The 23,583-nt window shown below is 40.4% G+C and overlaps 1 protein-coding gene and 1 pseudogene across 1 annotated transcript in view; one reads left to right on the forward strand and one right to left on the reverse strand.

Annotated features, from left to right (window-relative positions):
• Positions 1–23,583, reverse strand: part of CFAP299 (cilia and flagella associated protein 299) — a 542,370-nt gene that overhangs the window by 374,548 nt on the left and 144,239 nt on the right. The gene's annotated exons all lie outside the window — the stretch shown is intronic.
• Positions 18,749–18,846, forward strand: LOC130020856 (uncharacterized; annotated as a pseudogene).

A 23,583-nucleotide genomic window follows, 5' to 3' on the forward strand; every position in this document is an offset into this window, starting at 1 on the left:
ATTGAACAGTTTCTATCTATGCTGTCCTACTAACTTACAAAAATATCACAAAACAGAGTAGAAAGCACAGATACATCGGAAAACAGACACCTTAATCAATAACCTAGCATAAATCAAGAGCCATCGACTGATCAAAATGCAGAAATGGGGGATGTGGGGAGAATTTAGCACCCAAGCAACTGGGAAACCTGAGAGCAGAGATCTGTCAACTCAGAAAACAACAGTCATTCCTGTCTTCAAGGTAGCTATCCCTTTACCCTTTTCCAACAATTCTTTCATTCTTTTTTATTTTTTTAAATACTGCCAAAATTACCACTTTGCTGTTTCAGTGCTGCTACACCATGCCACCATCACCATGCAGTGCATCTACCATCACCTTCTCCCCACCCCACCTTAGCCCCCACAAATCATGGTCCTACTGCTCCATCTCAGGCTCTGTTTCCACTCGAGACTGTCTAACCACTTTTTTGTGTTTTTTTCTCTAATCCATTTATAAGCAAAGTCACCTGGTATTTACCATTTTAAAATTTGCTTCATTGAGCATGATGCCTTCTAATTCCATCCAAGTTGCAGAAAACTGTAGATCTCATCTTTTCTCATAGTTGAGTAGTATTCCATTCTTTATGTCTGCCACAATTTCTTTTTTTTAAATTTTTTGTTTATTTTATAAGGAAGTTCACAAGGGGGTATGGTGCTGCCAGCAGGTCATCCTGTACCTGTGGGGTGAGTGCATCAGCAGCCTGATGGTGCCTTCAGATTTCCAGATACCCCCAAATTACTGCTGTGCCCTTGGCCAGATCCCAACAATTTGGGGCCAAGTTTAACAAGAAATTAAACTGCCAAAATTTAGGTATGTGGGAGACACACCCACAAACCACCTCCGATTCAGCTTTATAAGCTCATTTATTGGCCTTATTTCAGAGACCCATAAATCTCAAAGGAGATCAAAAGATGCAGTTAGGATGTGTAGCACAGAGGTAGACGGGAACCAGTGACTGAGAGCTCCAGGCCACTTGGATCAGGAATAGGCCTCCTCCCCCTCCCCCAATCCCAGTTTTCCAGTAGCTTGGCAGTCACACCCACAAACTGCCCCAGCACCGTGTAATCTCATCAAGACTATAAACTAAAACTCCCATAAGAGAGCGCCCCAGAATGTCCTGACTCCACGCCAGGCTCCCTTAAACAGGGCACCCCAGAGCGGGTGGGTGGGGGCCCTCCCCACCCCAAGGGACTCAGCAGCCAAAATTCTCCACAACCCAACAGTCGCCACACTCAAGGCCACTCCCCACACACTCGGCTTGAGCCTCACACATGAGTGAAGTCCTATGGAACCCAGGTAATGCAGAACTTTGTGACCTTGGACTCTGGGTCAACAAGACCAGGAGTGGAGATCCTCTGCGCACTTTCCCCAGTCTCTGGAGACCCAGGGGTCATGCCCATAAGCCACCTCCTTCTGGCACTAGATAATCTCACCATTGGCCACCGTCCAAATCACAGGCCTACAAAAGGAGAGAGATAACAAAATGGAATGCCCTGCCACAGTGGTAGAGTGGGATGGGAGATGGGGGGAAGGGGGGGTGGGAGGGATACCGGGACTGGTGGTGGTGCAGAATGGGCACTGGTGGAGGGATGGGTATTTGATCATTATATAACTGAAACTCAAGCACAAAAATTTGTAAGTCTACAACTGTACCTCATGGTGTTTCACTAATAAAAATTTAAGGAAAAAAAATCAGAAAAAAAAAATCACAAGGCTGCTTCTCCAGAAAGGGAACATAACATGAAGCCCCCATAACCATGCCACCAGACTCTGTGCCAGGCTGTTCCACACAGGGTGCCTCAGAGAGGGGCAAGTGAGAGCTCCCCCCACCCAAAGGACCCAGCTCCTGCAGCCAAAAGCCTCCACAACCCAACCGCCACCACACTCAAGGCTGTTCCCCATACACTTGGGCCGAACTTCACATATGAGTAAGCATAGTCCTGGACCGCGGGGCTGGTTTTGCGGACACGTGACACATCATAAAACATTCCCTACCCATTTTCCACAATTACCACACCACATTTTATTGGGTTCATAAGGTAGGCAACAAATCATAGAGAGAAATATAGATATATGTGCGTAAATGCATATTTTAAATATATATACCAAAGCTCACACCACCCAAACTTTAACAACATGTTAGTGATATCCTGTGTAAACTCACACAAGAGGGGGCACAGCACACACAGCGGCGGTGGCTCTATCTCTCCCGCCACCCGTGTTCGGTAGTCTCACCCTTCTCCCACCCCAGAGAGGTCGATGGCGATGGTCAGGCGGAGGAAGGAATGAGGGCCAGGCTGGTAGGTATTAGTCGCAGTTTATTCCATTCCTCTCTCCATCTACACCAGTCTCTCTTGTCTGTCTCTGCTTCTGTCTCTGCTCCCTCTCTCCTTCTGTCTCTGTTCCTTGTCTCTCCTTCCTACCCCATACTACTTCATTCTCCTTCTCCATTCCCCTTCATCCTCCTTCTCTGGAGTCTGGGTTCTGATCTCTCTCCACGAGGAATTGGGGGGACAATTACACATAGGTGCGGTCACAATCAATAGGGGCAGAAATCAATAGGGGTAGAAATCTTAGCCTCAGGGAAGGCTGCTCCTAGGACAGATCCTTCCTCAGCAGGAGGACCCACCCTAAAGCAGAATCCCATGGGTGTGCCTCTCCTCTCCTTGTCCGACAAGCATATAAGAATATAATATAAATAATTTTGTATGGATACAGTAAGAAATATCTTAAACTTATAGAATTGCTCTCCTAGGGCCATCTCGATCTCAGACTACGGTGCTCATGCCAGATAGTCTTTCCCACCCCTAGCAGGATCCTGTCTTGTCATTACCTTTGGATCATGACAGCATTTGTCTATGATCCAACTCTTATAGTTAAGAATCGTGGCACTTTGGCCTGGCCCATTTCGATGCCAGGGTAGCTCACCGCTTGCCCTGGGTCCATTCAGTCCCCCATCGACACCCTGCTTTTGGGGTGTTAGGAACTAAGGGCAACTGAGGCTTAAGTCGAGAAAGCAGATGCCCGGGAGTGAATAATATTCAAGGCCAATCAAATCCTAAGTTACAAAGCATAATGTTAATGGTCTTCCTGTATCCATACAAAAAGGATATTACTTTAAGGTAAAATGTTCATAAGGAATAAGGAGAGGAGAAAGGCAATATTTCACTCATACATATAAAATCATAGATTTCTGGGAAACTTATCTTACAAATTAACAAAGTCTGATTAAGGGGAATGCTGATTAACTGGGTGGGAAGGAGAGCATAGGGAAGACTGTTTACAGATAAACACAATGGAAGTGGAAGTGCTTCAGGAGCACTATGATGGGTGTAACCAGATAAACCTAAGCTCCTTGTGGAAGAAGGACAAAGCAATGTTACCCTACAATATCCTATAGAATGTCTTTTTTTTTAAATTTTTATTAGTGACACACTATGAGGTGCAGTTGTAGACTTACAAATTGTTGTCCTTGGGTTTCAATTATACAATGATCAAATACCCATCCCTCCACCAGTGCCCATTTCCCACCACAACAGATCCCAGTATCCCTCCTACCCCCCACTCCCCCACCCCACCCTGCCTCTGTGGCAGGGCATTCCCCTTTGTTCTCTCTCTCCTTTTGGGTGTTGTGGCTTGCAAAAGAGGCAATGAGTGGCAATCATGTTTGGTCTATAGTCTAATTTCAGCATGCTTCTCCCATCCTGGGAGGATCCTCCCAACACCCTTTATTTGGTGCTCCCTTCTCTATCTGAGCTTCCTTTTCCCCTAGCATGTGTGGCTGGCCTCCAAGCCATGGAGCAATATTCCTGGTACTAAACTCGGCCATTCTGGGTGTTAGTCTCCTATTTTGTTACTTTATGTTCCCCAGATGAATGCAGTCTTTCTATGTCTATCCCTCTCTTTCTGACTCATTTTACTTAACATAGAATGTCTTAATGGCTCCTGCCAAAATAGAACAATCTTTACACTATTTCCTATATGAACACATTTTTGTAAACATGTTCAGCAGTTCTTCATAAAAGACAATATGAAATATATTATTTCGGTTTTGTTTTGGGACAGGGATTGGGGCTTGGGATGGAAACATCCTGAATTTTGTGGGGGGAAGGTGTAATAGTGGTGGGATTTGTGTTTTAATATTGAATGCAATCAAACATTGTGAACTAACTTATAAAATTAAAAAATTTTTTAAAAAAGTAATGTAGAGTTCATGCCCAATTCAGTCAGCTTCATCAATGGCTTAATAAATAGCAGTGATCCTACATTATAAAAAAAGCAGTTCACAATATTTTATTACATTTAATATTTGAACACCAATCCCACTACCATTACACCTTCCCGCCATCAGGTTTCAGATGTTTCCATCCTGAACTCCTGCCCCAAATCAGAACCAAAATAATATATTTTGCATTGTTTGTTATGAAAAGACACTAAAAATGCTACAAAAGGTATCCTTAGAGGAAAGAGTGTGAAGATTGTTGTATTTCACCCATGGGCCAGTAAGCTCTTCTATAAGAGATCACTAACATATTGTTAAAGGTTGAGCCTTGTGTGATTTTATATATATATATCTCTATGAAAAATATTTTCTTCTAAGATTGCTTGCCTCCTACTATGAACCCCATCAAATGTGGTGCACTACTCTTGGAGTATGGGTAGGGTGTGTGTCATATGAAATATCACGTGGCCATGGTCTAGGAATAGGTTCACTTGTTAGTTAGGCTCAGCTGAAGTGTGTTGTGTGGAGAGCAGTCATGAACGTGGCAGCAGTTGAGTGCTGGATGTTTTTGGCTGCTGGGACTGGATCCCTTGGGGTGGGGAGGGGTCTCACCTGCCCCCTCTCCAGGTTCCCCTAGTGAAACTGCCTGGTGCAGGGTCTGGAAGCATGGTTATGACAAGTGTCATGTTATGCAACCTTCCAGGAGAAAAGAACATCTGATCTGGATGGTGGCTGATGATGAGATTATCTGGCACCAGCAAGAGGTGCCACAATCTCTTTATCCACTCACCTGTTGGGGTAGTTGGGTCACTCCAGATCTTGTGTTATGTTAATAATGATGCAATGAACATAAGTGTACATATATCCTTTTGAATGTCTGCTTTTTGTTTGGGGGATGTATGTCCAAGAATAAAACTTCATGGCCATACAGAAGATTTATTCTCAATTTTTGGGGCGTCTACAATTTTGCCAATGAAAATGAAACAGGCAATAGTGTCCCTAATACTTAGTGATACTCCTTATTGATTGGGAGAAAATATTCCTGCATCATACATTCCAGGACTAATATTCAAGATATATAAACCAATCTCAAAACTCAACAACACAAAGTGAATAAACATCAAAAAATGGGAAGAGGCGATGAACAGACATTTCCTTTAAAAAGGATATTAAAATGACCAACAGGCATATGAAACAATCATTGTCATTAACTGTTAATACAAAGTCCAGAAACAATAAGTGATGGCCAGTGGTGGAAAAGCAGCAATAGTTTTCTTGATGTAACTGGATCACTGGGTGTCTATCCTTTCTTTTCAAATATACACAACATTTGCAAAAGCCATCATCAGAAGCCACGGATAATTAACCGAGGACCCCACCACGCAAGCAGAAAGATAAGAATAGAAGCAGAGAGGTGACTAAGGTCATGCACTTTCAGGAAAACAACACGGGGCAGCTGTGCTGAGGAATAGGAATCCTTTTGTAAGTTGAATGGCGATTTATTTGGTGAAAGGTAGGGAACTCCCTGATTATAAAGCGACATTCATTCTCAGACTGGTATTGCACACACCACACCATCCTCTAAACAGCACTTTTCAGAGGGGCCAAGGGGAGAGCACATGGGCCCATTTGACCTCTCAGGATGTTTTAGTGAGCCACAGGCAAAGAGCACATAAATAAGAGGCCACAGCATGAAACTATGGTGTCAACCAGCAGAGCAGGAACCACCAACAACGCTCTAAACAAAAGCACATAATAATCAAAGACTTTTACAAAAGAAATTAGGAGGTGCATGATGAAAATGGTATCTCTAGAACACTAATAAGGCCCTCTGCCCTACTTTTGTATCCTCGTTTCCAGGAGTAACTTAAACAAATGTTGAAAGAAATGATGCCCCCAAAAGAAAATATTTACAAATAAAAGCATATCCTACTACCCCTCCCTGCCTTAATTTGCCATGAAAACTGCTTCCGATTGAAGTAATATTATACTTTTTAACAGAAACAAATGTTATTCACCAACAATCTTCAGTGAGTTCCTGACATAAAAGCCTATACACAGAAGGGCACATTTCTGAAAGATGATGCATCTATATGAAGACAAAACAACTAGTATGCTTAGTGTGGGGTAGTACACATAATAAGCACTTATGGGTATGACCTCATTTCATCTTCATAATAATATATTAGCTAGGTACTGAATATGGCTTGAAAATTCAACAACTGTGCTAATCACAACTGGTGGTTTGCTTTCATACATTATAGTTGGGAAAAAGATGGAAGAACATATTTTGTGTGATTACTTGTGACACTGAAAAATAAAAGTCATTAAGAGGTGCTCAGACAAGAAATAAATATAGAATGGATATTGCATACTGTCAGGCTGTATACAATGCTAGGAGTGTTACGAGGTCAGGAGGGTTGAGAAAGAGAAACTATGATTACCTCTTTCTCCCATAACAGCAAAATCTACAAAGTTTGGTGTAATCTATATGGAAATAAATCCAGAAAAAAACAAAGCATCCACAACAAGAGACAAAAGGCAATTGCCAAGTGGATTTAAAAAAAAAAAAAAAACAGAAACAAATACAAAAGGGAAAAAAAATCACCAATCAAGAAACCCCTCGATATAAGCCAGAGAGATAGAACAGGGATTAAGGCACTTGCCTAACACGTGGCTGATCCCAATTAGCCCTCAGGCACCTCATATGGTCCTCTAAGCACTGCCAGGAGTAAACAGTGAGTATGGCCAGGTGTGGCCTAAAAAAACAGACATTAAAATAAAATAAGAAGTCCCAATGTGGGAAACCAGGTATAATCAGGAAGGTATTTTTCAGGTGTGTAATTTCACCCATGGAGGGGAAGGGTAGAAGCATGGCACACACTCAACACATAAATTCAATGATCTAGCAGAGTGGAGACAGACCTTGGGACATTTAGGTTGAGGCCACGGAGAGATGAGTTCAAGAAAACCTAGGGAAAAAGAGGCAACTAAGATCCAGCACTCAACAAGGCCCCTGTGCTTGCCCTGGGTCCCCAAGCAGCAGCATGGATCTGAATAGCACCCAACCCCCAGAGGAAATCCCACAACTGACTGGCAGCCCTGGAACAAGAGTCAAACAGCGAAGGCAGTTGAACCAAGATGGAAAGTGACAGGCCAGTACCATCTAACTGACTTCTTCCAACCTGCTGAATTATTACTGGTGGATATGATATGGGATCCCACTCCCCAAACCCACACTCTAAACGAAAACCCCTGAAAAGAATTCTATGCCCCCCAATCCTCCCAGGATGGGAGAATCATGCTGAAAGTAGACTATAAACCGAACATTATTGCCACTCAATGCCTCTTTTGAAAACCACAGCACCCAAAAGGAGAGAGAGAACAAAAGGGAATGACCTGCCACAGAGGCATGGTGGGACGGGGGGGATGGGAGGGTGGGAGAGGTACTGGGACCCGTGGTGGTGGGAAATGGGCACTGGTGGAGGGATGGGTACTTGATCATTGTGTAATTGAAACCCAAGAACAAAAATTTGTAAGTCTACAACTGTGCCTCACGGTGTTTCACTAATAAAAATTTAAAGAAAAAAAAAAGAATTCTACACCTCCCTCCAAAAGAGCTGAGCTAGTGAGAGAATGAGACACAACTCCCAAGAGCGCTTCCTTTGAAAGAAAAGCAGAGAGGGCGGGTACCAAATCTGCACCTGCCTGCCAGCCAGCGAGCCAGCCACATCCCGGCACCCCCAAAACACAGCTAGCAAGGAGGCCCGCTGCCTGCTGGTTTCTCCGACTGGCCTGTTGCCATCTAAAGTCTTTTTCCTGCCAAACTGTGTGTCCCCCATCAGCGGCAAGGGATCAGAACCCAGATTCCTTCCAGACACGGCCAGGTGCTGAGTTCCCCGGGCACCACCCACATCTGCATGACTGTGGCACCTTAGCAGCTGCCAAGCACTGAGCACTCGGGTCCCCGGCCAACACCACATGCCACAAGATGATGTCGTCACAACAGCCGCCAAGCACTCAGGCCTGTGATCTGTGACAACCCTCCCCTCCCACTCCACCCACACACACACACACACACGCAGGTCCTCTCAACCTCCTTAAACAGCTGTGAACAGACACTGGCAACAAAACTCCAAAGCTGCCACCCGAAGCCCACACAGGCTCAGGCCCTTGTTCCCCACCTCCACACTCACAAACACTGCCCGGAGAATACGGGTCCATGGAGAACAAAACTTCACCATCACATTGTCTTCTACCCAAACTTCCCCAGCTTGTACCCAGGGCCTTACTGCACCCAGCAAAGGTAAATAAACCTTTGGTTGAGTTATTTATCTCTGTGCTCTCAGTTCTTTTTCAGTGATGTGAATAAATGTTTTCAGTGCAATATGACACTGTTTTCATGTCTTGGCAGTATTGTTGGAAGCCAGGAAGCACGATGCCACCACTCTTCTTCCTGTCCTCAGTACTGCGTTGGCTACTCAAGCTCTTTTCTAGTTTCCTACACATTTCAGTAATGTCTGTCGAGGAATCTCCTTGAAGAATGACATTGGGATTGTGACAGGGCATTGTGACAGGGCATTTCTCCTTGAAGAATGACATTGGGGGCTGGAGTGATAGCACAGCATGAAGGGCGTTTGACTTGTACACAACTGACCCAGGTTCGATTTCCAGCATCCTCTATGGTCCCCTGAGCACCACCAGAAGTAATTCCTAAGTGCAGAGCCTGTGCATTGACGAGTGCGACCCAAGAAGAAAAAAAAATAAAGAATGACATTGGGACTGTGACAGGTATTGCATTAAATCTGTATGTAACTTTGGACTGAATGATCATTTTCTATGTGCTAACTCCTCCAGTCCTTAAGTATGCCCTATCTTTCTATTTCCTTGTTTCAATTTCTTTTTCCAAAGATGCATGTCTTTAGGGTTCCTTGTTGAGCTGATTCCTACGCATTTATTTTTGATTAGACTACAAATGGGAATCAATTTTCTTGCTTTTGTTCTCTTCTAGTTTGTTGTTGACATATACAAATGCAACACATTTCTGTATTGAGCCTGCCAGTTTACTGACTTCTGTTTGTTATTCTGAATAGTTTTTACTGGAGGTTTTGGGATTTTCTATATACATTACCAGGTCTTCTACAAATTGTAAAAATTTAACTTCTTTTCCAACTTGGATCAGTGCAATTGCAATAACCTTTTATTGGCTGATGAATTTGGCTAGGATTTTCAATACCATGTTGAATAATAGTTACAAATGTGACATCATTATTTGCTGCTTGATATGAGAAGAAACTGTCATATTTGCACGATTAAGTGTAACAGTGACTGTGGCCTTGTCAGATATGGCCTGAACTCTCTGCCACTCTCCCAACCTCCTTTCTTCCCTCAGTCATGGAAGCATAAGTTCAGGACCCTCAATGCTGTAACAAAACTGTTTCTTTGGTACATCTACACAATGGAATACTATGCAGCTGTCAGGAAAGATGAAGTCATGAACTTTGCTTATAAAAGGATAGATATGAAGAGTATCATGCTAAGTGAAATGAGTCAGAAAGAGAGGGACAGACATAGAAGGACTGCACTCATTTGTGGAGTATAAAACAACATAACATGAGGCTGACACCTAAGGATAGTAGATACACGGGACAGTTGGATTGCTCCACAGCTGGAAGCCTGCCTCATGAGCAACGGGGAGAAGGCAGCTGGAATAGAGAAGGGATCACTAAGAAAAAGATGGCTGGAGGAATCGGTGGGGATGGCAGATGTGTGCAGAAAGCGGATAAAGGACCAAACATGATAACCTCTCAGGGTCTGTATTGCAAACCATAATGTCCAAAAGTAGAGAGAGAGTATGGGGAATCATGTCTGCCATGGAGGTAGGGGGAGGGTAGGAAAGGGGATGTATACCAGGGATATTGGTGGTGGGGAATGTGCACTGGTGGAGGGATGGGTGTTTGATTATCATGTGATTGTAACCCAAATATGAAAGCTTGTAACTATCTCACGCTGATTCAATAAAATTTGATGTTTCTTTGTCAGCATCCCACACTGCCAGAAAATTTGGGGTATTCACTAATCACTCCTACCAACTGCACCCAACCCCCTAAGGGCGAAATTCACACAAAATCACAAATCATCCTGTTAATCGTCGATTGCCTCGAGCAGGCCCCAGTAAGTCTCCTTCATCCTAGCCCTGAGATTATATTCAAGGCTCTTTAGGAGAATGAGACCCATCATTGTTACTGGTATTTGGCATATTGGGTACACCACAGGGAGTTTGCCAGACTCTGCCGTGTGGGCAGGCTACATTCGGTAGCCTGCCAGTTTGTCCAAAGTAGGAATGAGATAATAAGATGTCATAATAAGATGTCGCACGGCATCTTATAAAATAAAGGGCGAAATTATGGGCTGAAATAAGTCTCAGGCTAAACCCTTGCCACCTGGAGTAGAGGTTTTGAGGGCAAACACTTTGGTGGTGGGGGTTGGGGGCGAATGAGCCACACCTGGAGGTGCTCAGTGCTTACTCCTGGCTCTGCACTCCAGGATCATACTTGGTGGGATTCACAGGACCATATGCAATGCTAAGGATCAAGCCTGGGTTGGTCACATGCCAGGTGAGTGCCCTGCCCACTGCAGTATCTTTCCAGCCCCCAGGGCAAACTCTTTTGCTCTTATCTCCACTAGTGTATCCAAGGTCTTTTATCCATTTTGTGTGTTTGTTTTTTTCAGCAGAGTGTTATAACTTCTCCAAAAGTATTGATTTCCACACTGGCTCTCTTGTCTTTCTGTGGGTGACTCTACAAATCCAAGCTTGCCAGGTGACCCCAGATCAGTGCAAGGGGGGCAGAACCAGATCGTGGGTTCACATGCATATGGACTTGGCTCTCCTGTGGACTCTTGAAACCTGGTGCTCGATTTCACAACTCCCACTGTGGCACTTGGTGGTTATGCCTGAGTTCCAAGGTTTTGCAGGGTGGGAGAGAGAGGACAAAAACAGTGGATGAGTTCTGCTGCCATGGCACAAACAGCTCTAACTCCTTGGTAAATGCTTTGACTCACTGTATTGAAAGAGGAGGGGATTTTATGGCAGGAAAAATAATTATCCTAAATTACGAAAGTAAATTCATCTGGTCAATCAGAATGAAGTACAACTCTCCCTACTGTGTCAGAGAAGGCTGATATAGGGATAGGGAATAAGTGAATACTAAGGTAACTGCTGTTGGGTGAACCCCACCTAGCTGGCACAGTCAATATTGTGGTACTCAAAAAATATTACAATAATAAAAATGGTTCCACTCAGTACTTTTTTCAATCCAGGTTTATTTTTGTCTGGTTGCACTATAGGATCAGTTAACTATATACATTAGTGTTCCCACAGTGTAAACACATAGAAAATGAAACAAAGAGTTTTAAAGTTAACACATGCTTTGTTCATACTTTCCCCAAATATCAGTTATAAGATCTCTAGTGAGAACCTCTGCCAGGGGTTGCCTGGAATGAGAAGTGCAGAGAAAAGCTACAAAAATCTCCCTTCTCTGGCTCTCTCTGTCATAGTCCATCCCGACACATGGTAACTACTGTTCTGACATGACATGAATCATGAAACTTTAACTCAGAAAATTATGCTCAGAACTCAAAATAAGACCCCAGGTATGCACAGATGAATAAGCTCCAAGGTCCTTACACTTTTTAGTTTTATAACTTCTAGCACATGACATACGTTTGAGGGCCCATGATTTTGGGCAGTTAGGAGAAACTGTTGACACATTTTTGGCGATGATCAACTCTGACATTCAAACAATCACAGCTGTCCATTATCTTTCCTACCACTCAGATCTGTTTTATTAGTATTTTGTTTTATTTCCTTGCACCAAATCTTTGATGTTGGCAAAGTGCCAAATTTCTAAATTCCTCTACTTTCTCCCTTATCAAAGGGTCTACTCAAGTCTGCACTTCATCTCATGCTTGGCTCCATAACGTTGCATTATTAATCTCACCATGTCATGCCCTCAACTCCTTTGCATTTCCCTCATTGATCTAAACTGAAATGCCTCCCATTCATACCTGCACAGCTAACCCCAGCTAAAGAAAATCAGAGATACAGTGTCGATGTGGATCTGCAGCCTCTAATACAAACTGACTGTTCTAAAATTATGTGTAGGTCTCACAAGTGACTCTTCTCTTGCCATCGATCATGTAGTTATTTCAAAATGTCTTCATGCACCACTAGGCACCAGGGATGTGTATATATTTGGGGTGGGAGTTGGGGACAAAAATGCCCCCACCAAAAAAGTCTTCACTCATCTCAAAATGTTGGTTACATTCTTGCTCAATAAAGATTAATGTACTATCACACAAACAAAATAAATAAGGCAACATAATTTTCTTAATTTTCTACCACCAGGTCTACTAATTTAGCTCATCACATGTCTGTTTCCTGCTATGATGGAAAAATGGTTTGGCCACCCAGTTAATGGCAATTTGTGTTCCCATAAGTAAGGACCATGTGACATCTCAATGAGCTAGCTCTGTTCAACATATTTCTTTCTTCCAGAAGCTTCTCATAAGCAATTTAACAAGATTCGTTCTTTTCAGTCTAAGACAACAGAATCCCTTGTCAAACCAACTTTTATTCTTCCTTGTCCAAAGAGTAAAGTTTAAAAGTGCACCAAATAAAGGGTGTTGGGAGGATCCTCCCAGGATGGGAAAAGCATGCTGAAAGTAGACTACAGACCAAACATGATTGCCACTCAATGTCTCTCTTGCAAACCACAAGATCCAAAAGGAGAGAGAGAGAACAAAAGGGAATGCCCTGCCACAGAGGCAGGGTGGTATGGGGGGACGGGGCGTGGGAGGGATGCTGGAAACTGCAGTGGTAGAGGATGGGCACTGGTGGAGGGATGGGTACTTGATTATTGTATAACTGAAACCCAAGCACAAAAATTTGTAAGTCTATAACTAATAAAAAAATAAAGGGAAAAAAATTTTTTTAAAGTGCTGTTATACAAAATCTTGCATTCAGACAACTCATAGCTATTCCTCAACAAATTGTGAAAGGTAACATTTCACTTAAAACAACTAGAGGAAAAATACCCTTACCAAAGTTGCAAATGAAAATCTTACCAACAAATTTGATAGAAACATATTTCTTCCTCTAAATTCACTCATTCATTCAATGAATGTTTACTAAAATCTTTACCAAGGCTGCAAATTTGGTGCTGAAGATAGAGTTGCAATAAAATAAATGCAGTTGCCCCCTTGTAAACATAAATTCTAATCGGGTTGTTCTGATAATATTTCCACCACACACAGAAAGTCTCCTATTGAAGAAATGATTTTTCACTCCCTTACCAAATAACTCAAAATCCTGTACCTTATTGCTTACATGCTTGGAGAGGGTAACTATATTATTTGAATTTCAATAACCAATTTCCTGATTTCTTATCAGGTATCCTATCTTGCTAACCTGTATTATGGCATTATTGTTTGACTTCACCTTTTTTCTTCTAGTGAGATTATGTAAATTATGTCACTAACACTTAACAATAAGCTGCATTAATGCATTAAGTTTACAATTACCCATCTTCTGAAAATAAAAGATAATCTTCTGTATTCTATGGATTCTATGAGGACTTATCATTAAAGAATCATTCATATATACAAATTTTACATATACCTATGACACAGTTTTTAATTTAAAAAAAATGTTACAGGGGCTGGAGCAATAGCACAGTGGGTAGGGCATTTGCCTTGCACGCGGCCAACCTGAGTTCGATTCCCAGCATCTCATATGATCCCCTGAGCACCACCAGGAGTAATTCCTGAGTGGAGAGCCAGGAATAACCCCTGTGCATTGCCGGGTATGACCCAAAAAGCAAAAAAAAATATATATAAATTAAATAATTTTAAAAAGTTACATAGAGATAAATTTCTTGTATCATAATCGCCAACTACAAGACCAAGATGACTGCCCTCCGATGTCCTCATGGATCCATCACATCCTCCAGAACGGCAATGGAGAAGATTATCCATGACTTCTACTCAAATCTCTTCAATAGCCATGTCCACTTGCTGACATACCAAATTCCACAGGATGGCTATGTCATTCCCAACGTTCTCCCTTCCGAAATCCGACACGCCATTTCGTCGGTAAAGAAACAAACAGCACCCGGCCCAGACAAGGTCAGACCTGAACACCTGAAGAACCTGCCGTCAGTACTCATCAATACACTGGCTCGGCTCTTCACTCGCTACCTGTCTGAATGCAAGGTTCCGTCCCAATGGAAAACCAGCAGGACCGTACTACTGTTCAAGAAGGGAGACATCCATGACATTGGCAACTATCGCCCGATCTGCCTACTGTCTGTCATCTACAAGTTGTTCACTCGAGTCATCCTAAATAGGATTGGCAGAACACTAGATGAAGGACAACCATGCGAGCAAGCAGGGTTCCGCAAAGGATTCAGCACCATCGACCATATCCACACAATAACCAAGCTCATTGAGGTTTCTCGGGAGTTCAAGATGCCGCTCTGTTTAACATTCATTGATTTAAAGAAGGCCTTTGATTCTGTTGAGACGGAAGCGGTCATTGAAGCCCTAGCCAATCAGGGCATTCAAGCCCAATACATCAGGATCCTCCGTGAGCTGTATTGCGGATTCACTACCAGGATCTCACCATTCTACAAAGAAGTGATCGTTGATGTCAAGAGAGGGGTGCGGCAGGGTGATACCATTTCACCGAAACTCTTCAGTGCCACCCTCGAGAACATCATGCGACGACTAGAATGGGAAGGAATGGAGGTAAAGATAGATGGTCGGCAACTACACCACCTCCGCTTTGCTGATGACATTGTTTTAATAACACCAAACATCAGCCAAGCGGCACAAATGCTGGCCGACTTTGACTGTGAGTGTGGAAAGGTAGGACTACAGCTGAATCTTACGAAGACAATGTTTATGAGAAACAGCCTTGTTCCTGACGCCCCATTCGCTCTCAATGGAACGACCATCTCCGAATGCAACAGCTATGTGTACCTAGGTCGAGAGGTCAACATGACAAAAGACCTGGCACCTGAGCTGCGCAGGAGGAAGAGAGAGGCTTGGAACGCCTTCAAGAACGTCGAAGAAATAGCTAAGAGGACGAAGAACCTCCGGCTCCAGGCACATCTCTTTGATTCCACTGTTCTTCCTGCATTAACATATGCCTCAGGGACCTGGGCCCTATGCAAACAAGATGAGAACGCTATTCACGTCTCCCAAAGAAGAATAGAAAGAGTTATGCTCGGAATATCACGTTTCACTCAAATGAGAGAAAAAATCCGGAGTTTTGACATCCGTCGACGATCAAGAATCAGGGATGCTGTCTCATTTGCCAAGGTGTCAAAAATCAGATGGGCTGGTCACGTAATGAGATTTAAAGACGACCGCTGGACTAGAGCTGTTACCGACTGGATTCCACGGGATGTCAAAAGACCACGTGGCCGCCCACCTACCAGATGGTCAGACTTCTTCGTCAAGATCATGAACGATCGGTTTGAGGCCCTTCATGTTCCCGGAGCGAACAGATGCCATTCGGCTACACTAGCACGCAACAGGGACAAATGGAGATGTTACTGGCGCCCGCTCAAGCAAATCGACGACTAACAGGAAGTTAAGTGATTAAGTGATGACCAATTAAAAATATTTCTTTGTATAATATAGTTTAAAAATGGCTCTAAATAAAAATAATTAAAATCTTTTTTGTAGCATTAACTGTTAAAAGACTTGTGTGCAGTTTTCATGTTTGAAGATTATAATAAAAGACACTCCATTTTGGGGGGGAGGGGTTTGCTTTTCACTTTTTTAATTTTTAATAGTGAAACACCATGAGGTACAGTTGTAGACTTACAAATTTTTGTGCTTGGGTTTCAGTTATACAATGATCAACTACCCATCCCTCCACCAGTGCCCATTTCCCACGACCACGGGTCCCAGTATCCCTTCCACCCCCATTCCCCCATCCCACTCTGCCTCTGTGGCAGGGCATTCCCTTTTGTTCTCTCTCTCCTTTTGGGTGTTGTGGTTTGCAAAAGAGGCATTGAGTGGCAATCATGTTTGGAAAGACACTCCATTTAAGCAAAGGAGTTTGCTGGGCAGAACTCATTCCCTTGTAGAACAGGCACAGTCCTGAGTGAGTTGGGGTAATTCATGAATCGTCTGTGTCTTTTATATTAAGAAAAATGTCTCTTGGGGCCAGAGAAATGGTGCAGATTCCTTGTCTTGAGGTTAAGCAAGTCTTGTTTGTTCCTCATCCCCAAGTAGAGACCCTGAACACAGTGCAGGAGTAGCTCCTAGGACCATGAAGTGTGGGATAACACATCCCCCACAACCAAAAAACTGTTCATATTATAGTATAGTATAGTATAATATATTATTATTCCATAAATTTCATCCTGTAGCTATTGAACTCCAAACTAGTTATGTTTTTATCTTTATTCAAGTTTTTTCGAGGCATAAAAAAAATTCCTGTTAGCCACTAGAATCTATCAAAGAGGGGGCTGGGGTCGCAAGTATGAGATGAAAAAGGTGGATGAAGCATCAGCTAATGTACAAGCTGTAGTTAGGAGTGAGAGAAACTCTAAGGCTTAGGGCTTTTATATAATGAAACTGCAGCATCAAGAGACTACTGAGCTTTAAATAATCATTTTAATTTGGTGGTGACTTTTTGGTAATTCTCCTGAATCAGCCCTTTTATTTTTCTCTCCAGTAATTCTCTTCCTACTGACTTAAAGAATTAAAGACCTTTAAAACTTTGAGCCATTCTATTTTGTGCCTTCTCTTTTCTCATAATGCTGCTACATACACTTAAGGTTTATTGTAATTATTGACTACCCCTCAGTAAACTTTAGAATTAGCTTAAGTGTTATTAAATTCCTAGAAGATTAATAACACGATCAAAGAGTAAAGCCTATCCCTTAAAATGCAGTTCTCAAATTTGGGTTTTAAATTACATGAAAAGTTGAAGACTTACCGGTGTTCTGAGCTGTGCATTTGTAAACTGGTATATTTTTTTACTTAATAGTAGGTTGAAATAACATGCTAGCTTGATATTAAAGACATTTGTAACCTAACATGAAAAGTTATTAAATAAAATAACTGAAAAGAATTTGCAATATAACATGAAAATTTTATCTTAAGGGGTTCCAAAATGAGTATTAATATAATTTCCAGAAAGGTTCTAAAATAGAAATCTATTGGAACACCAGTCACCATATAACAAAGAATAACTGTTTCATGGTATTCTCTTCCCATATTGTTTTTTTTTCTCTGACTTTATACGTATAGGTTAGATTTTTTCAGTATCTTTCATGGCATAATTTCATTATTCTTTAGTTTACAATGTGCATCAGGGCTGGAGCGATAGCACAGCACGTGGGGCATTTGCTTGTACGCGGCCAACCTGGGTTCAATTCCCAGCATCCCATATGGTCCCCCAAGCACCGCCAGGAGTAATTCCTGAGTGCATGATCTCTAGCAGTAACCCCTGTGCAATGCCAGGTGTGACCCCAAAAAATAAAAAAAAATGTGCATCAGTACCGTATTTAAAGTAATAAATGTAGGTAGTATCAACCAGATCTCTAATAAGAATTTTTTTTCTTAGAGCTTGGATGACTTCATAAAACAGTTCTGAAATGATACAAAATTAGGAATGTTTATTAAAAATTAACAAAACTAATATTGCTACATATCTAATTACTAATAAAAATAATTCACATCTGCTTATTGAATTAACAGACATTATGCTATATCCAAGGAACTGCTTCCTGCAAAAGCAAGGAATTTACTTGTGGTAAAATTATCTGACAAAATTGTGTCTTCAAAAAGATAATTTTGAATGATACAAATTTGGTTTTTTGTCGTTGTTTTGTATTTTTAGTATTAGTTTTGTGGCTGTACCTGATGATTAGTGATCACTCCTAGCAGTGATCATTCTGGGGAGTGAAAAGGGGCAGCCTCATGCAACGTAGATTCTTAAAACCCATTAATTTGTGGGGTCCCTTTATCTCCAGCCCTACAAATTCTTGACTATTGCACACATTTAAATCTACATAAACCTACATAAATTTAAATCTGCTCATTAAAAACTAGACTTGAATTTTAGGCTACTATTTGAATAAAATGTGCAGCAAAGTAGGAATACGGTTTTAATTTGAAGACTATGAATGAGGAAATACTTAAACAACATAAAGTTGCACTGATAGCAGAAAAACTGACTCCTGTGACTGGACCCAATTTTCACCAATGCTTCCAACTCACAACTGTTGCTGAAGAACTTCCAGAATACTTGAGGTTATGACAGCATTTTACAAAGTTTTCTGGCACTACATGGTATGTGCACATGCTTTATCGAATAAGGCACATTTTTGAGAACCAAAGAGAGTATTATGAATTCTAACTTAGGACATCTGACATAATATAAGATGATCACCAAAACTCATATGATCGCTTCTCAGCCTTTTGGCTAAGATCAAGTGTAGTAACAAAACTCATATGAATATAATCTCCTTAATTTCAAGAGACCAATGTACATTTACTTCATATAAATATATATATATGTTTTATTAAGTGAAAATTCAAACGTTTTAAACATATTTAAAGGTAGCCTAGGATATAACCATAATTATTCTTGATCTACTATTTTATGCGATCAGTTACCTTTTTAAAAAAATAGTATTATGTTTTTTGATTTGCGTTCCCTGATAATTAGTGATATAGAGCATTTTTTTCATATGTCTTATGGCCATGTTTATGTCTTCTTTTAGAAAGTCTCTGTTCATCTTTCCCCCCCAGTTTTTTGATGTTCTTTTCTTGTAGAGTTCTACCAGTGCTTTATGGATCTTGGATATTAACTCTCTATCAGATGAATGGTAGATAAATAATTTCTCCCTATCTGTGGACTGTGTATTCTGAACATCTGTTTCTTTGAGGTGTAGAAGCTTCAAAACAACAATTAAATATCACCTCATACCATAGAGACTGGCACTCATCAAGAAGAACAACAACCAAAGTTGGTAAGGACGTGATTACAAAACAAAAGGACCCTCACTCACAGCATGTGGCAATGTTTACTGGTTCAGCCTTTTTTTTGGGAAGACTATATGGACATTCCTCAAAAAACTAGGAATTGAGCTTCCATATGATTCTGCAATGCCATTCCTAGGAATATACCCCAAGGGCCCAAAAAACAAAATGCAGAAAAGACATCTGCACTCCTATGTTCATTACAGAACTATTCAAAACAGCCAAAAATTTGGGAACAACCCAAATTTACAGGAACAAAAGACTAGATAAAGAAACAAAGGTATATATACACAATGGAATACCACTCAGTCATAAGAAACAATGAAGTCATGCAATTTGCTGCTGCCTGGGTAGATCTGGAGAGTATCGTAGTGAAAGAAATCAGTCAGAATGAGAGGAACAGACTCAGAATGATCCCTTTCATCTGTGGGATATAAAGAAACTTCATCAGTGAATATCAAATGCCTGAACCGGCCTTTAGTAGGAAGCTTGCTACTGGGTGGCAGTATTGGGGGGTAAGTTAGGGACAAGTTGGAGTGGGAAAGTAGTTGGGAGACAGGAATAAAACTGGGGACATGGGGACAGTAGAGAATATTGGTGAAGGGATTGGTATTGTAGCATTGTAAGTTACTGAGATCTAAAAGCACCAGAAACATCATTTATTCTATTGAGGTGACTCTGAGTGGACTTCAAACTAGAACCAGTAGGTGAGAAGCACCAATGTTAGCTTGGTCTTAAAACTGGCATGTGAAGTATGGAAGAGGGAACAGTCTCATGGAACTGAGCTCTTAATGTGTGCAATCTGATTCTACCTCCAGGTAATGCCAGAATTGTCTTCAATGTATAACACCCAGCTAATGTCGCAGAGAATTGCTTGGTATGGAGTAAAACCTCAACACCTGGGTGTAAGGACCAAAAGTATCAAGAGTTCTTAGTACAGAAGACACAGACGATAGACAAAAACTGGGTTTTTCCTTACACAAGGAGACAACAAAGGATTTTCCAACATACCACCTTACTATTCATTGACTTCCGTGGCTCATTCATATAATGCTACCTGTCCACTAAACGACCTGAGGACCACATCCTCATTCAGATCAAAAATGTGTCCCTATTGAGTTTAGAGCTGTTATGCACGTGTAATTCCATAAGTATGTTGTTCCTAAAGCTGTTCTTTAAAATTTTTTAGATAGGTAGACTAGCATAAAACTATTTTAGCATAATTTGGAGTGTAAGTTTCTTCCATATTTTCAACTTAGCTTACATTAATGCATTTAGGCAATCAATTAAATAGACAGCTGGTGGAGAAAGGTGTGACTCAATTTAACAGAGACATTAACATTATTTTGGTCCTTGAATTATAGTTTATAAAATTTACCCACCATCAATGCAAAATAGTACTCATACATTTACTATTTTCCTCCTTTTCAGTTATATTTAATCTTCATTTTAGTCATTGGATTTCAGTCACATAAAGTTGGAAGTTGAACCTGAACAATTTGATCTGTCCTACTTAAATATTTAAGAAAGGGCCCCTTTTGTTTTAAAACTTCTAAAATTTGATCAATAATTTCCCAAATTTAATACTTTAATAAAGCCAATGTAGAAGCCTCTATGTATTTCTCAGAATTTCAGATGAACTCTTAGCCTTAACTTAGCAATTAATGTAATGATCCTAAGAGAAACTGTCATTAAAGCAATTCCAAAGTTAATATAACTTTAAAGAAAAGAAGACCTGTTATTTTATGCTTGGTTTGACTATAGTTATTGGTACACCATTAAATTATATAAAATATCTTATTGAATCAACCTTAGGTCATATGAGGGGACCAGGATGAGTAGTATTACTAATGCTAAATAGGACTTATTTGAAGACTGTGCTCTTTAATAACATTAAAGGCAAAGGGTCACAGTTTACGTGATATGCAATAACCAAATCCACTAACTTCCATCATCACTATGTTCGTTGGTAGTAACTGACTTACTAATAATGTTTGCAGTGACTTACAAAACCATACATATTAAAATATAAGTCCCTTTAATATAATACTTTAGTGGAAAGATAAAGAAGTCATTTTGAATTTTCACAATATAATAGTTATATTAATACACTTTTTATGTCATAAAATAGTCAAATAAACTCATTTTACATATTAATCAAATCACATTTACAACTCAGCATTAGTATAACTGTAATGGACTTAAATTTAAAAGCATTGGGTGCTATCGGCATCTCATGTATTTCATATTAACAGGAGTATAAAGTAACTCCCCTTGGACAGAGAAGCCTCAGTCAACACACTTGGTGTTCGTAGGACATGTGAACATTGATATGGTCTTTTATCCTTTGTCTCAAGACTCTGTTTCTGCCTCAAAATGTAAATTGAGTTGAATCACCAAAAGCAATATAGAGTTAGAATTTCCAATATGTTATCAGTTTTCATATACATACATACACATATTTGTGTATATATATACAAATATATGTACATATGCATACATACACATACACACACACTGATGTGGGTCATCCATAAAGCTGGTACTTTATATATGGTAGAGAGACACACAGAGATTAAGTAGATTAACAAGGTAAGTGGGGTTGGAAATTACAGCTAATCAAAACAAAATGTACATCTTAACCACCAGTGCATTATATTGCATCCCTATTAAATGAGTAAATAAAAAATCACCCCAAAGTATTAAATATATGGAAAACATTCAAGTGGAAGCAAAGATAAACAAATGGGACTACATTAAACTGAGAAGTACAGAAATAGAAAGAGAAAGAAGCCATAAAGAGATTTTTGGTCTTTGTCTCTGGTTCCTGGCAAAGAACTAAAATTCCTTGTGTAGGAAATGGAGTGATAGTACAGCAGATAGAGCACTTCTCTTGCACATGACTGACCCAGATTCTATCGCTGGCACACCATATGGTTCTCCAAGACCTCCAGGAGTAATTCCTAAATGAAGAATCAGGAGTAAGCCCTTAACACAGCTAACGTGGCAAAAAAACTATATGGAGAGAGTTATATATACATATATGTATATCTATGTGTCTATGTATATATGTGTGTATATATACATCCATATATAAATTTATCCATCAACAGGAATTATTAAGCCAAATAATGCAAAGAGTTTTTGTGGGTACACTAATCATTAGAGGTTTATAATTATAATTCCTTCATGATTTATAGATGTTAGTATATAAGTATATATACATATATACTTATATACTTTGAATGATATATGGGTATCATTTTATACCAAAAAGCCACTTTCAACTCCACCTGTGTTTAACCCTGTAAAGTAACTCTTACTGCTCTACTCAACACCTGCAGGACAGATGGTTGTTAGAGAAGACGGTCCAGTGATGAAGGAATGGACCTTACAGTACCATATCAGACTGACAAGGAGTAAAGAGTTGAAGGTTAAGTTTATCACCGATGGTCAGTTGCTCAAAAATCATTATTGTATAATGGTATTTTCAAAAGATCACCTGAATGACATAGTTCAGAATAGCAGGGGCTGGCAAATACATGAAAATATGGTTTTCCCCAAGTTTTTTTCTCATATCCCTGTATATGAGTATATTTAGTTCTGTATAATTTTATTACACGTATGCACTACCTAATAGTTCTATCATAAGAATCCCTCCTTTTACCCTTTAATAAATACTCAGATCTCTCAATTTCCAGCCCTTCCTTTAAGCCATCCCCACTTCTAAAATCCACTAATTTATTCTCCAGTTTGAAAATTTTGAAATTTTTAAATTGCTCCTTTTGTGGAACCCATAATGTAACCTTTGCTGACACTTTTTTAATTCTTTGGAAATTCATGTAATTTTCTATAAAACTGTGAGTCACTTTCTTGAATTTTTGTGTAACGTTCAATAATATATGCACCGTATTTAGTTTAAGCATTTATCTGTTGAAAGACATCTGGCTGGTTTTATTTTTTTGATCCTTACAAATAAAGTTGCTAATAACATACAAGTACAAGAGTTTATAAGGGGTAGGGATATGTACTTCAGTGGTGCGTGCCTGTCTATAAACTTAAGTTTCATTATTCTGAGATAAAAAGCAACGAGTGGAATCGCATGGAGGGTAACTACATATTTAGTTTTACAAGAAATTTCTAACTGATTTTCCAGAGTTATCTAGAACTGAGTCCTTGCACTGAAAATGACTAGGAAACTAGAGAAGGGTGTGGAGATGTATATCCAGGAAGCAAGAGTAAAGATGCCAGATGG

Source organism: Sorex fumeus, unplaced genomic scaffold (genome assembly GCF_029834395.1).
Source record: "Sorex fumeus unplaced genomic scaffold, SorFum_2.1 ptg000013l, whole genome shotgun sequence".
In the NCBI taxonomy this organism is placed as follows: domain Eukaryota; kingdom Metazoa; phylum Chordata; class Mammalia; order Eulipotyphla; family Soricidae; genus Sorex; species Sorex fumeus.